The sequence below is a fragment of the Motacilla alba genome, chromosome Z, assembly GCF_015832195.1.
Source record: "Motacilla alba alba isolate MOTALB_02 chromosome Z, Motacilla_alba_V1.0_pri, whole genome shotgun sequence".
Lineage (NCBI taxonomy): Eukaryota > Metazoa > Chordata > Aves > Passeriformes > Motacillidae > Motacilla > Motacilla alba.
Window position 1 is genome coordinate 13062107 of NC_052046.1, and position 15015 is coordinate 13077121.

The 15015-nt window shown below is 37.3% G+C and overlaps 1 long non-coding RNA gene across 1 annotated transcript in view; it reads right to left on the reverse strand.

The window, feature by feature from the left end:
* Window positions 1–5891: 5891 nt before the first annotated feature.
* Window positions 5892–15015, reverse strand: part of LOC119696021 — a 38413-nt gene continuing 29289 nt past the window's right edge. Inside the window, exons 3-4 of the long non-coding RNA XR_005255482.1 lie at window positions 9618–9681; window positions 5892–6024 (exon numbers count right to left, since the gene is read on the reverse strand). This is a non-coding gene — a long non-coding RNA (uncharacterized LOC119696021). The remainder of the gene's footprint in view (window positions 6025–9617; window positions 9682–15015) is intronic.

Below are 15015 nucleotides of genomic sequence, written 5' to 3' on the forward strand. Positions count from 1 at the left end.
TTGTTTGTGTAAGTGGTTCCAGCTATTGCTGTTACAAGACTTGAGAGCTCAAGCTATGTGCACTCCAAAAGTTCAGGATTAAAGTTCACTACATGACAGTGCTTAAATGTGCAATTGTTTTTTAAGTGAAATGGATTTCTGAATACTTGGAGTTGAATATATTGGGTGTTTCATAGAAATCTTGTTGATACATGTAGGCTCTATTCTTTAAAAGACTCTGTCTAATCCATATGATATAAACCACAACTGCCATTGAACACAAATGTCGCTGGGTATGTATTTAATTTCGCCTCCCAAAAGAAGGAAGTACAGCACAGAATAGCCAAGACTTTCAGCCTTTCTTCTCCACTGCTGTCCTGTGTACCACCTTAATTTGTCCCTGAGGCAATGAGGCTGGATGCAAGCCGTCTGTTATCTCCTGCATTGTGACTCTGCCAGTTCACCAGGAGCAAGTGCCACCCTTCCCTGAAGAGTGTGGAAAACCAGCTGCCTGCCATGCAGTCCCACTGGAGTGAGAGCACTGCTCAATATCAGTTGAAAGACAGCCTGTGAGAAGCACAACACTGGGTCACCAGGTCACTCCTTCCTTTGTATATGATTAGCACAGCACAAAGTCCAGATTAATATTTTCCCTTCTGTCTTCTCAAAGGCATATTGGCATTTCCAAGCAAGTGACTTTATTTTTAAATGCCAGCAGGACTGCTTATAAGGAACATACTTTTATTGAGTGCAGCTGGCACAGTGTGTCTTCCAGTGTTCTCTGGGAAGAGGTTGCAGTAGGAACAACAAGCAAGCACTGTCACCTGTAGTAAAACTTAAGTAAGGAGTCTTACCTGTCGTAAATACAAGAACTTATATAGAGAGTCTCTGGAGCAACATTAGAGATGTCCTTTGCACACCTTTGTTTTTTTAACCCTTGCATAACTTTGATTGAAGTTCAAGGTTATTTTATAGAGCAAACCACGCAGTCAAAAAAGATATTCTCTGAGTGCAAAAAGCCAGGGCACTGCTGTTTCTAGGTAATACACTTCCATCTAAAGAAAGATATGTTTCCTGGACACGGTGACATAGGGACCTAGCTGACTGTGGGCCTAGCCAGACCTAACTCAAGCTTGAGGCACACCATGGGAAGGCAAAATGTGCATATATACACTAAATCAAACCAAATTTTCTTAGAATCTCATTAGAGTGATGATCCTAATCACCACCCTGTTTGTCACATACAAATTCAATGAAGAGAATTATTTCCATGTAGTAATTAAGTGAGACATCCATGTTGAGAAAAGGGTCGAGGACACAGGGATACCCAACTGTGAGTGATGTATCCTGAGCCCTGGAGAAATAAAATGCTTCTCCTCTGTCCAGAACCTGGACAGAATATTCTTTATCTGAGCAAACTTGAAGTCCCCTCACCCTTACAATGTCCATCATGACATTCATTTTGAGATTCTGTCCAAGCTTTGCATGATTCACCATTACAGCAGGGAGTGGCTTTTCTGCAGGAGAATGAAGGGAGAAACCCACTAGGACATTGGCATTGAAAAGCACAACTTTCAGAAATGTTACATCGTGTTATATCAGAATCACACTACTTTATTTTGAAAGCATTTATATCTAAATGAAGGTACAGACATCAAATATTCATCCTTTTTACCAGGCTATCTGTGTAAATCTTTTGACAAAAGTCCCTGTGAGGCAGTGCAATGAAAAATACCTATACATCAATTATTTCAAATTAGATCACTGTTAAAGCACTATTTTAAAAAGAAATTTAATATGTCCATGAAGTCAACTCAATCTGGTAATTGTTTATCAGAAAACTTTGATTACAGTCCTTCTAAAACAAGTCTGTTATAGGATATTTTATGAGTCATAGTGGACTTTAGCCATTTCAGAATAGTGCACTAAAATGATCCCTGGTAGCAAAAGTAAAATGGTCTGGCTGGTGGTGGCAAGAGTTCTGTACACGGTGATTAACATTGCGAAATAAGGAGGAAACATAAGTCAAGTGAGTTCAAAAGAAGTAGGTAATTTTGGTGGCTGGGTGAAGTGTAAATATTATGCCATGTAGTCTGGGAGCAAGAGGAGATAAGATGACATGAAAGGGTGTTTAGAAAAAGGAGGAAGAGGTTATTTAAAAAAAAAAAAAATTCCATTTGAGCAGTCAAATAAGGATGTAGCTTAAATTAGCTGAGATTTTTGTGGTTCCAAAATGGCGTTTACTCTGATTTCATCTGTAATGCTGGGGTACATTCCTGATCACCATTGGGTATTCCTGAGTCCATATATGTTCAGGAGATCCTGTCACTCTTATTCAATGGGTGCAAAGATCAAATATGTGCTTAGCCTGCCTGTGCCTTAAAGTCTGCCAGAAGCACAGAGTCACCAGGAAGCAAGAGTCACTCTGAAAATAACTCAGGAGAGAAATGTGGGCATTTGAGTAATTTCACTCTTTTTTTGACCGGGTAGGTTTTTCTAAATGATCACAAAACCACGGGGTTTTCTTGCCAGCCCCTTACTCAAATACTTTTTCCTACTTAACACTGCATCCCTTGGTACAGTTAGTCCTTAATCTGTGCTGGGCAAGGGCTTCCTGCTTAAGATGTTATATGGGCTCAGCACAACTCATCCCATATTGTAACAGGGTGATTTCTTCTTCTTAAATAAAAAAAGAGATCCAAAGAGTGATTCATGGATGAAAAAAAGAGCATATAGGGTACAAGATATGATCCTCAATATGATAATTTCAACATAATGCTATTTGTCTGACAGTCAAATAGCCAGAGATACATCATATAGACCTTTTTCATTAGCCAGACATATATCTAGTTATCTCACAAGCAAAAAGTCCTGAGCAGCAGCAAGCCAGAAAACCAAGCAGAAGGCAGTCAGTCTGAAAGCAATGTGCTAATCATCAAAACACTGATTTATCAGCAGAGATTAAAATTTTCTTGCAAGAGCTGTTTGTGGGAAAAATCTCTGTTAGCCCTTGTGCCCCTGTGGTTGAAATCATGAAACAGAATGTTTCTGTGTTTTGCTATGAGACTGAAAAAAGGAGATTGATCATCATTAACATAAAAAACTTCTGTTGCTTTAGCACATGGTGTTCTTAAGTGAAACAAAAAAATTGTGTTTACTATGCCTAGGAAGAAAAAAATCTCTTGTGGTTGCAGTCCCAAGTGATTTTACTTCAATGGTTGGGAGATATCTCTTTCAAATGAAAACTCAGTTTGATTTTTATTTTGCCTTTTACTTTTTCTTTTGTAAAATCAGAAGAACGGACATTACCATTAGCTAATATGTTCTTAATAACAGTTACTGCCAAGAATTTCTTCCAGGGTACTTGAAACTGATGTTTCCAAAACAAAGAGAATTCAGATTGATAGTTGTAATGATAGAAAATAATGATTTCCTAGAACAAAACCTTCCATGACGCTTTTCTAGCAGAAACCTTTTTTGTTCATTTTGCATCTTGATAATTTTCATAACATCCTTGCTGTTAAGAAAGAAAATTAAAATAAGTATTAGCTTTCCTTCAAGTAGTTATCTGTTATCTCATTGCAGCTGATAGGCAGAATGTTTCTGCAACGCAGCCAGAAAGAACAATTGCCTTTCCCAGCTCTTAGAAACCTGATGTGGAGAGAAGCTCTTTCTTAGACCCAGGGGAGATGTGAAAATACAGGGGAATATTTTTTGTGTAATAGCCAAAGTATCAGATGACATATTGTTCATCTTTTCATATCACAGCAATATCCTTTCATCAGATATATTTCAAATTGCCACTCTTTACAAATAATTAAGTAACAGCACTAGATAATGTCTAGTTCTCATTGAGCTAGCTGAAGACATAGTACATAACTATCTTATTTTAATGTTTATGGTGTTTACATGGATTAAAATCCATAAACTGCATATTCCACATATAACATAATGATCAGATAAGTCAAACTTCTTCATTTTTTAGAATTGATCCTTAACATCTGCTAAGATACCTAATGAAAATGTTTTGCCTACGAACACCAGATAACTTCCAGATGAATTTGATTTGCTATGTTAAGCAAGATATAATAACTCATGCAGTGCAACACAGCTTAGTTATTCAGATCCACAGTTCAGGTTGACAGGTTTCTCATTATTGAGAAAAATACCACGCAAAGATAGCTGTGTACTGTCTTATCACAATTACACAGATGTGGGAAAACGTCAGCAGTAGGCTGAAGTTCAAAGTGCCCAATGATAATCTTTTCAATTAATAAATCATTACTCAAATAGAAAACTACACCTCCCCTTTTTGTTCTGAAATAGTTTTTTCTTTGATCTTTCATTTATTTATCCATGACATTAAAATTGATATGATAATGAAGAAATGGCCAGATCAGCTGGTCACAAAACCATTTTCCTCAAGGGCAGCTCAGTGACAAAGCATGAGGAGTCTAGCTTCTGACAGTAGAAAAGCTATACTTGAGCAGGGACTGACTTGTACTATAAAACGTTTTAGCAGGAATCTGTAAAACAAAGCAAAAAAAAAAATCTATGGTTTTTTGAGGATATCACTCAGGGAAAGAATGGAACTGTTACTGACAGAGCTATGGAAAATCAGGATAGGCTGAGATGAGAACTATACCACATTTGAAGAATACACATTTTCAGAACAAGGCAGCAAATTAAGTGGCTTACCAGCCTCTTAACAGTGTGTTTCCATCTCTAATGCATATACTTAGTCAGTGTTGGAACATTTCTTTCTTCTAGCTATGCACTTACCCAGCCTAATGTGAGTGCATAACCAGCACAGGAGATAAGTTGAAGTCATATTAATGCTTGTTTATAAAATGCTCTGAGATACTCAGAAGGGAAAAAAATTAGAAGAGCAAAGCATTTCTGTACATGAGGATGATTTATGAAGCATCATCTGCCTCCTTCTGCTTTGGTCTTGATACACTTCATGTTTGTAAATACCCACCTGCAAAATATTTGAACCTCAGAGATAAACATTTTTCAGAGCAGCTGATGCAGTGTTTATCAAGGTTGTACTTTGAAGATTAACAATGTCACATTATAAAATGTTAGCTTGTTAAGAGGAGCGCATGCCCTCTTCAAGGACTGGTCAGAGTCTTGGAAAGGAAGGGGATAAAAAATGAAGTGCTTTGCCTCCTGTGTTTGCAGCACCACACCACATCACTCTGTGTTGCAAATTAGCAGACCCTCCCTTGAAAGTAGGGACAATCAGCACCAGAGCAGTTTTGTTGTAGGAGACTGATGGCTGTTGCTTGCAACACATTGCTAGGAGGAAGAGTTTCCTGGCATCTTGACATTACAGTTGGAACTTGCCAGAATTTTCATATGAGACAAACACTACCTTAGTTAATGTGCTGCAGTAAAAGCCACATTGTCCTGATATGGTCCTACTAAGAAGATAACTGAATTTTTCTTTAATCTTATCCTACTCCCAGCAAATCTTCACCTGCCTGCTCATCTAAGAACAGGTCTTCAAAAAGGGTGATCATATGCACCAGTCAAAAATTATGTAGTTATTCTTTGTTTAATTTTCTTTTAAGGAAAAATAGAAAAAAAAGTTAATTTCTAAAATATTTAAGGCATTTTCCCCAGAGGTATGGTCTCATAATTGGTAGTTCCTTGAACCTACATGGTCTTTTCCACAACAATCCCATTCATCCAAAAGCTTCTATCAACAAACCAAACAAATATCAGACAAAACAACACACATATCAAAAAAACTGACAAACTAAGCAGAACCAAACCTCACCCCCTGCAAAACAACACACCCAACAAAAGCAACTGAACAACCAAAAAACATGAACATAAACCAACCAACCAAGCAAACAAACAAACAAACAAAAAAAAAACCAACCAAACAAATAAGGTAAGGTAATATCTTTTTATTTTTAAAGTTAAGCTTTCTTTCCTTGGTGTCCATGAGGATATCCATTTGGCTCCAATAGGATTTGGGGTTCCCCTAAGGTGAATCACCTGTCCTCTCAGCTTTTCCGAAGGTAATGCTCCAGGCTGCAGGAAGGAGGGGATACTTAGATTTGCTGTTTTCTTCGTTCATTCCCCCAACAGGAATGGGTTTTTCTCTCTCTGCAGATGCCTGCTGTTGCAGAGGAAGGCCAGGACAAAGATACAGTTCTGTCCCTAAGTCACTAACTAGCTCCCATTTAAACTAATTGTAATTCAGATTTTCTAACCAAAATTCTGGCTGGGGGATTGAAAGCATCAATTTAATATTGTCAACAATGACTCCACTGCAACAGAGTAAACTCACAAATCCTCACTGTTAAAACAACAGGCTTTATTTCTATGGCATTGATTTTTTTGGTCTAAAAACTCATCTGAGTTGCCTTGCACTTTAAGGAAGAAAATTGGGTGACCCTAATTTCTCCTGCCTGCTAAAAAAGGCCTTTGCAGACTTAAAAAAATTTCAGCAAAAAACATAGACCACTGTTTGTAGCAGTGAATTACTGAAAGTGTTTACAGGCCTAACAGTGGGTTTTGTACTAACAAATACTTAGTATCAATTACTTCTATCTAATCTATGATTATATCTATGCTACATCTAAAAATCATCTTTCTATGATGATATGGCCATGATAGCACAAGTTTTTCCAAGGTCTGCTTATGTGTATGCTCGCAAGTGGGCTCAGGAAAAGTCATGATACTGGGTTTAAAGAGAACCCAGCAAGCAGCTGGGTATTTGATTTTAAATTACAGTTTTAGCAGTTTGGTAGAGACATGAAGGATATTTTTATATGATGGAGAAGACTCCATTAACTGGACTCATTAAAGACACTGTTTGTTACCAATTGTACTTAGCTTTAAATTTAAGCTATTAATTTTTGACTTACCTTTTAGCATCATAACACTGTTTAAAGGATAACCTTCTACCACAGCAGGAAGGTGACTAGAGTGTTACTGTTCTCTCAAACCAAAGACTAGCTGACTACTAAGCACTGTCTTCTTTCTCCTCATCAGAGGAGAAACAGACAAACATCAGAGGACAAACTTTGGAGACATTGCATATTATTACCCCTGTTAATAGGTGGGGTAAACAGATATTTGGAGAAATGAAGCATCATGTACAAGGACAAATTGGCAAGATCTCTTTTCTGATACCTGACCTACAGTAAAGAGGGTGAACTGTGTCCTCTGTAAAAGCCCATACTCATGACTGTACAAAATCTGATACCTGTTCATAAATTTAGGGTATGCCTTGAGTTCTATGAGATGTCTCATGATTACAACGGTTTGAAGAATCACTTAAGGAGAGATCATTCCTTAAAAGATATTGCAATATTTTCAACAAATAGAACCTTTTGCACTTCGTATTTTTAGAGGCTCTGATTTAAAACAAATAATCATGGTGCCTTTTTTTTTCTTGCTCTTATTATTTGTTCTCCAAATCAAAGTGTCTGTTGGAGATATTTGTCATTTGTATCATCATATAATTCTCACAGAGTGAGAGAGAGCAAAGCTGTGAAAATAAGAGATATAGAGAGGTCACCTTTCTGTTCCAAGCCAGGATCAAATACTTCTAAACCATTCTTCACCTAGTCATAAAGCATCCTTGATTCTGTCCTATAGTTGTTGATAGAGATATTTGGCAAACTCCTGAGATAACACGTTCCCAGCTATCTTCACCATTACAAAATAAGTCTCAGGGTCTATATCAAATGTACCAGCTGGTGGTTTGTAACCATTATATTTTTTGCTCTATCCACGGTAGAAATTATTACCTCCCCTTTTGAAATATTCTTTTGCATTTTCAAAAGCTATTTCATGTCTCACCATAGTCTTTGTTCTTTTGTAAGAATAAACAAATACATTTCCTCACAGGTCATATTCTTTAGACTTCTGACCTGCTTGTAGCTCTTCTCTGCACTCTCCACTTGATCTATGTGTCTCCTGGGAAACAGCTGAGAACTTGCCTGCAGCCCATGAAGAGAAAGGATTATTCCCTCTGCCTCAAATATGAAACTTCATTTAGATATGGCAGTAAGTTTGGAAACTTTTTCTGCTTTGGGCAGAGTTTATGACCAGTGGTAAGAACAAATACCTTGTCTGAAAACCTGCAATCAATTTTTTATAGTGTACTACTACATAGTATTTTGTAACTTAAAAAATTCCATTTGTCAGGAACTGCTGTCAAATTTGAATCCTCAATACTCAAATAACAGAAACACTGGTTATTCCTAAATCCCGGACAGACCCTCTTGAAATACTACCTCATGCATAACTACACAGTGTGACAGTAAATCCATGATTAATACACTCCGGGCTTTCCAATTCAAACTAGCCTTTATCTAACAGATACTAAATCTAAATATTTTTACTAATGTAGGTGGTTCAGACAGATCCTCCCTGAGTTGGTGTATCTTTCCTTTTGTCAAAAACTGGGGTTTTTTGTTACAGATAAAAAACAAGATATTTTTGTTTGTTTGTTGTTGACAAATCTGCACTTTTTAAAATTTATTTCTGTTATCCTTGGGATGCTTATAATATATCAACTTTTTATTTTAGCATTTTCCAAAAAAATTATGCTAAGCTGGAAAGTCACCAGTGTCCTAGCTGCTCCCATTCCATTTTTCAAATTCATTTGCTCTTTTCAAATCATCTTGAACCTCACCCAGTCATAAATTGTGCCCTGGGATGATTTTACTCCCACCCAACCCAATTCAAACATGTAGTCCATATAAACAGCCTCTTGTTTTCCTGATCTAAGATGACTATTTCCCTCTTAGTCACTCATCTTAATGGCTTGAAAAAGTGTAGATTTAGATTGGATATCAGGAATGAATTCTTTACTGTGTGAGTGGTGAGGCACTGGAAAGGGGTCTCCAGAGAAATTGCAAATGACCCATCCCTGGACAAGCATTCAAGGCCAGATTACATGGAGCCCTGAGCAACATGATACAAGATTCCCTGCCCATGGCAGGGATGTTTGAATTAAATGATCTTTAAGGTCCCTTGCAGCCTAAACCATTCTGTGGTTCTGCAATTCTATATTCTTGTTTATGTCAGCTTTCTTAGTCTGACAGTCTTTGTGCTCAAAGCATGCGACACGCTCTCTTTCACTGTGTTCACTGCTGTTTTCTTTCTCGTCTGAATTTTTCCTTACCAAAAATGTGGTTGCAAAATTTCCTATGTGTTTAAATCTTTTGTGTTTGCTTTTTTCCCCTCATGTTTGAACTGTTTCTTGAAATACATCCTCTTTTTAAAAAACATACTCTGAAGTTAGGTATTTATCCTGAGCTTTAGTTAAAAAGATGTTGTCTTGTTATGCTTCCAATGTTTTCTCTGTGGTTGGTAGTTTGCATTTTCATTCTTAACTTTGTGAAAAAACACTGATCTCTCATTCATGTCTGGAGGTCTTGAGATGGAATCAGTTTAACTGTAATTAGTGTGCCTGCTGGTTCCTGCCTTGCTTCCCTCCTGCTGGATCTGACACCCCAATTCGGCAAAGTCATAGAAGGATTATTGGCTTTACCCTTCTCTCCCTTCACCTGCCCCCACCCCAATCTCTTGCCAGTCCAGAGTCTCTTCCATAATATTACCTCCCATCCTTCCTACAGTAGCAGATGTCAAGTCTTGAGCACACTTACCCTGTTCCTAGAGACTTGCTTGCACTCTTGCTTTATTTCTGCAATCCACCAGCACAGACTGATTCTGAAACCATAGGGATAAACAGTAATTCTTTTGGGAAAGGAGGATTGCTGTTCAACCTATTGTTCAAGAGCAAGGCCTACTTCAGTCATATCTGTCCATTTAGGGCTTTTACTATTTATTTTAACCTAAAGGAAGAGAGTTTCTGCAGCTTCTGTGGGCAGCTGGTACCAGCGCTGAACCACTCTTATTGTGAAATTCTTTTTTCCTTATGTCTGGTTGGAATTTCTTTTGTTGCCACTTGTGTCCATGGCCTCCTGTCCTTTGTACAAATGTGAGCAGAAAAGGTCTTATGAACTCTTGCTGTGTATTGAAGGTGTGCATGTGAAGCTGTAAGAATATGAGAAATCCAGGCCTGATCTGTGTGCACCTGGTAATGATCATCTCTTCCCACTCTGTACTTTTGACAATACTGCCCTAAATGGTGGGGTTTTCAACCCATCAATTGGGAAAAACGTAAAAAAGGGAGGAGGCATGATATGGTGATACTTCTGGCTAGTGCAAATACTGCCATGAAGGTGTGACATAGGAGAAAGGAAGTAGCCTTTCACTCTAACAGCAAACATACTCAATTTTTCAGCTAAAGGTTTCCACAAAATTTTAAGCACACATAGCAACAAAACATAGAGAAGTCTAGCAAAAACCAAATCAATCAACCGAACACAAACTACAACATAAAAAGTAAACAAACAAACATAGACAAACAAAAACCTAACCAAACTCATAAGCAGGTAACAAATTACACAGACTGTATAACTTCTCTGGATATCTTATTTCAAGTCTTTGACAAAGGACAAAGGTAGAACACGTGAGATTCAAACAGTAGAGCTAAAAAAAGAACTTGGCATGTGAGAAAGCAGTGAACTCACTCACCTTTTCCTACTATGAATTTTTCTCACTTTGAGAGTTTGTTCCTTTTTTTTTAATCTCCACATATGTTTGAACAGAAGTACGGATAATGAAGGCTGCTTTTGTTAGATGAGAGATGCTGAGCTTTAAAAAGGGGACTTCCTGACATTATGTCAGAACCAAGGTTAGGTTAAGTGGATAATCATGTTTTATACTGAGGGACTGTACTGAGAGATAGTAGGTAGCACCTGGAAGGACAATGAGGGTGAACCTAAGTGGCACTTCTCAGAAACATTTTCCTTCTTGTTCCTCCACTGAAGACTAAAAATGCCCTGCAGTAAAGTGATTCTGTGATTAATTTACTTGATGGTAGGTTAAAACACTTTATATAAATATTAATGACTATTGATGAGTAGATCCGAGAGACAGATTACACAGTATCATTTTCTTTCAGCAAAGCTGTCAGGTGCTGCAGGAAGATGCAAATAGGCTTCTGTAAGGAAGTCTTTTTGTGGAGAGTCTCTCGTTGGCTGAACACTGCCCCAGACATAAATTAGGATATTTCACAGATCCTTTGTTCTTCTGTTGTGACAACTCAAGGCTCTGCACCATTATACATGGCAGAACACACATGTGCTAGCAGATAAATACGTGTAACCACTGCCAAAGAGTGCTCACTGGGACACCCCTCATGGCTTATGAGCAGATTGAGTGTGACTTCTGTGCATTAGGAAGCCTTGAGCATCAGATTGCTCCCTCAGGGACTATCATGTAATCCAGAGCCCTTGCTGTGGGAAAAAAAAATAAGTGAGTAAGGGCTGTTAGAGTCCAGAGGTTTCCTTGGTTCCCATTTAGCCCCTGCTACAGTGGAACCTCCAGGAGGACTGTTATCCACATTCATCACTACCACTGCCTGGGTTTTTGGCTCCTCATGGTGTGTGCTGTATGTCCTGGAGCTCTTAGCTGTAAGGTGTTATGAAGCACATGCTGCCAGAAACTTATTTGGAGTAAATCCCTAGTAATATCTCTGTACCCTTGCATAGAATGCACTGGGTTTCAAGAAAATAAAGGGTAAAATAGCCACAGAACTTTGCTTAATTAAAGCCCATCATCCAAGCTGCTCTGTACTACAAGTTTTTGAAATGCAGGACTACTGAGTATCTATATGATGCTAATAGTCTGGTAAAAAATAGACAAAGCTTGGAATAGAAAATTCCCTACTGAGGCAAATGGGTATAAAACTAATATTTCCATGATTATATTACTTTCCTCTTTTTTTTTCTTTTAAATTGTGAAACTTACTGTTTGAGTAAGATCAAAGCACATGATTTTGATTTTACTACTATTACTGATTGTTCCAATTGCTCATTTGTACTGATTGTACTGATGGCTCATTTGGGTCACATTTATGGAAAATTCTACAAAAAACAAAAGCAATTTCATATTTTTAAATAAAATAGCATTTTATACACATATACACAACTTCAGTTAAATTAAAAATTGAAATAAGAAGAGCATATGGAGTTGTTTACTCATGCCATGGTCTTATTTTTAAAAGTCACCACAAAGGCTTGAGAGAATAATAAATTTGCTGAAGGATAGTTGTACCATCTATAATCCCTAACAAGTAAATAACAATCTAAAGAAATAAGTAATTAAAGGTTTTTACATCATATCAAAAACAGTCAACAAAGTAGATATTTCAGTACTCATCCTCTGCATAAAGGTATGTATAAGAAGTGTGTAAAATATAAAATGTTTCTGATCTTATCAAACTAAGTGTTATAGTTAAAGCATCTGTCTGATATAACAAAACCCAATCCTGGTCTGCCTGGTAATTTTTTGATGACCATATTAGAAATCAAGCTAAATAGTTAAAATGCTTTAACATTTCTGAGAATTGCTACCCTGACTACTGGTATGTCACTGAAGACAGGCATGTTTAAAAGTATGTGTGGACATGCACATCTGCAAACACGAAGAATTCTCATGGAAGTGTAGGACTTTGTTTAACATTATTCTCAAAACCAGGTTTTCTGCATCATTTCTACAAATCTGGTTACATAAGCTTTCAGCTCATTTTCTGTTTCAAATAACATTTTGCTTCTTTCCTGCTGGAAATGAAGAGAGCTAGTTAACTGCTTTGGAAAAGTGATTGTGTTCTTTCCTCATAAGTTGCATTTTCAACAGTGGCCATGACTCATGCTGTCCAAACATGCTGAAAAAGAGTTCTTAGTGTGTAGGTCTCTTCCTTATATTTTTTACACTCAGGTGTTACTTAATGGTTTCCATTGTCTGTGGCATGGATTCACCCCAAAATTTTTCTGCTTGTACTGAACAAGGTCAGGATAACTATGATATTCCTATTGCTGCTTCCATCTGCACTTTTCCCACAGAATTTCTGAGAAATTTAGATTGCTGTTCACTGATGTAATTCTCAAAGGATATCAGATAAGGAAATCAGCCTTTGCACTCTTAGAACTACCAATAATGCAAAAATCTACTGGAAATGGAAAAATTGGAAACTAGTTTTGTGGTTTTAGTTTGTAGGCTTTTGTCCATGCTTGCTTGTATTTTCATTAACACAGAAATTTACTCATAAATGTCTATCTAAGACAGACATTTGAGTGAGACATGAGACATGCTAAGAAGAAAAAATAATAGTATTAACAATTTCAAAATTGCTAAAGCCTTTTGGGGGATAGGGGAACCATGACATGTCTTGAGGAAAAAAAAAATAAAAGAGGAAAAACCTCAAAATGCAGAAGAAAATCATTGGGGAATAAAAAAAAAAGGAAAAGACATCATCTAGTACAGAAAATCAAAGAAAAAGGAAACTGCAAAGTTCAGGATGGATTAAAAGTAGGTGAAGACTCCTTCAGCAGAGTCGTATGTGCAGACAGGAGAGTCATGGAGAAGATCTACTTTGGACGAAGATGAATGCACGAAAGAAGGAAAGAAAATACCAAAATCTTTGCCAAAATGTTGCTCAACTTCTTGTAATTTGGGGACTTGTCTTGCAAAATATCATGTCAATTGAACAACTCTTTTTTTTCCTCCAAGAAATGTGTGAAGAAACCACAGCTGAAAGGAATGAACAGAGCTTAACTGTAGAGTCTGGATGCAAATCAGGATGTGGTGAGGTCTGTTTATCAGAGTGTCGGGTGTCTGATGTTCTCCTGTTACATTAAGGATATATTTGAAGTAGCTACCATGTAAGGATTGTGCAATGACTCAAACAAAGTGACCTTGGCCATCTCCGTTCCATTCCCCTAAGGCTTTGTCAAAAAATCCCTTCGTCCCATTTGGCACTTAGTGAAACCAGCCTGGGGTTGCATTTCACATGTCAATCAAGCCTCCTATGCTGTCAAATGTGAGCAAGTTGGTTTTGAGAAGGGCATTACCCAGAGCATAGATTGATACTTGCTCATTTTTCATGGACTTTTTGCAGGAGGTATAAGGAAGTAACTACTGTTGGGTGAAGAGATCAGAGGAAGTACTGGTGATGTAAAAATGATGATTCTTATTCTGAGCCTACTTATGCAGCAAAGAAGTTAGATGATTTTAAAAGCTTTTCTGTGGTTCGCTGTGTCTGTCCTTTTTGATCAAGATAATATCAGATTCAAGCACACTAAGTAAAAATAAAGGCTGTTTTCAGAGACCTGTGGGTGTTTTTTTTGAGAACACTACCTCCAGCTGAAAACCAAAGCTGTTATTTTTAACCTAATGAGCAGCACTGTTGACAGGGGGATATGTCTGGTTTGTGCAAGATACTACCTGCCTCTTTTGTTAGAAAATCTCAAAAAAAAAAAAAAAACAACAAACAGAATGCAAGTACAAAGAAAGATAGATAAAATATAGGTAAAATTGATGATATTTTATAAACTAGAGAGAATAAAGGAAGAGACACAATTTAGCAAAAATTTTCGACATTTTTGCTGCTTGGTTTATAAGACCATTTTTTTAGCAAACAAAAAGACATTTCTGCTCTTTACTTAAGACAAGAATCAGTTTACCTGGGGAGTTGTGTGGTTTCTATTGCAAAGTTTCTATCTAGATAATCTTACTGCTATGAGATCTGTAGTCTCAGAACTTCATCATGCTAATAAAATTATCCCCCAAAATAGACTTTGGCAGTAAATTATAGTATAGGCCTTGTTTTACACATGTCACAGATTACATGATATAGCCCAACTCATGCATCATGTCTGGAGGTTATCAAGAAGCAAATTCTGAGAGCCTTGCTGTCCCTCCTGAGCGTTTTGACATAAATCAGTCATTCTCCTCTTTCTCAGTGCAAAAGGTTTACTTAAAACGAACTGTAATAGCACACAGCACTCTTGAAAAAAATATACTAATATTTATGAAAGCCATAGAGTCAGCACTGAAACGTGAGGACCTGCAAATTTTTGCTGTATCTGATATGCAATGAGTTTCTTGCACTCGAGACTGATCCATGTGACATTTACATCTACCAGTTAATCTATG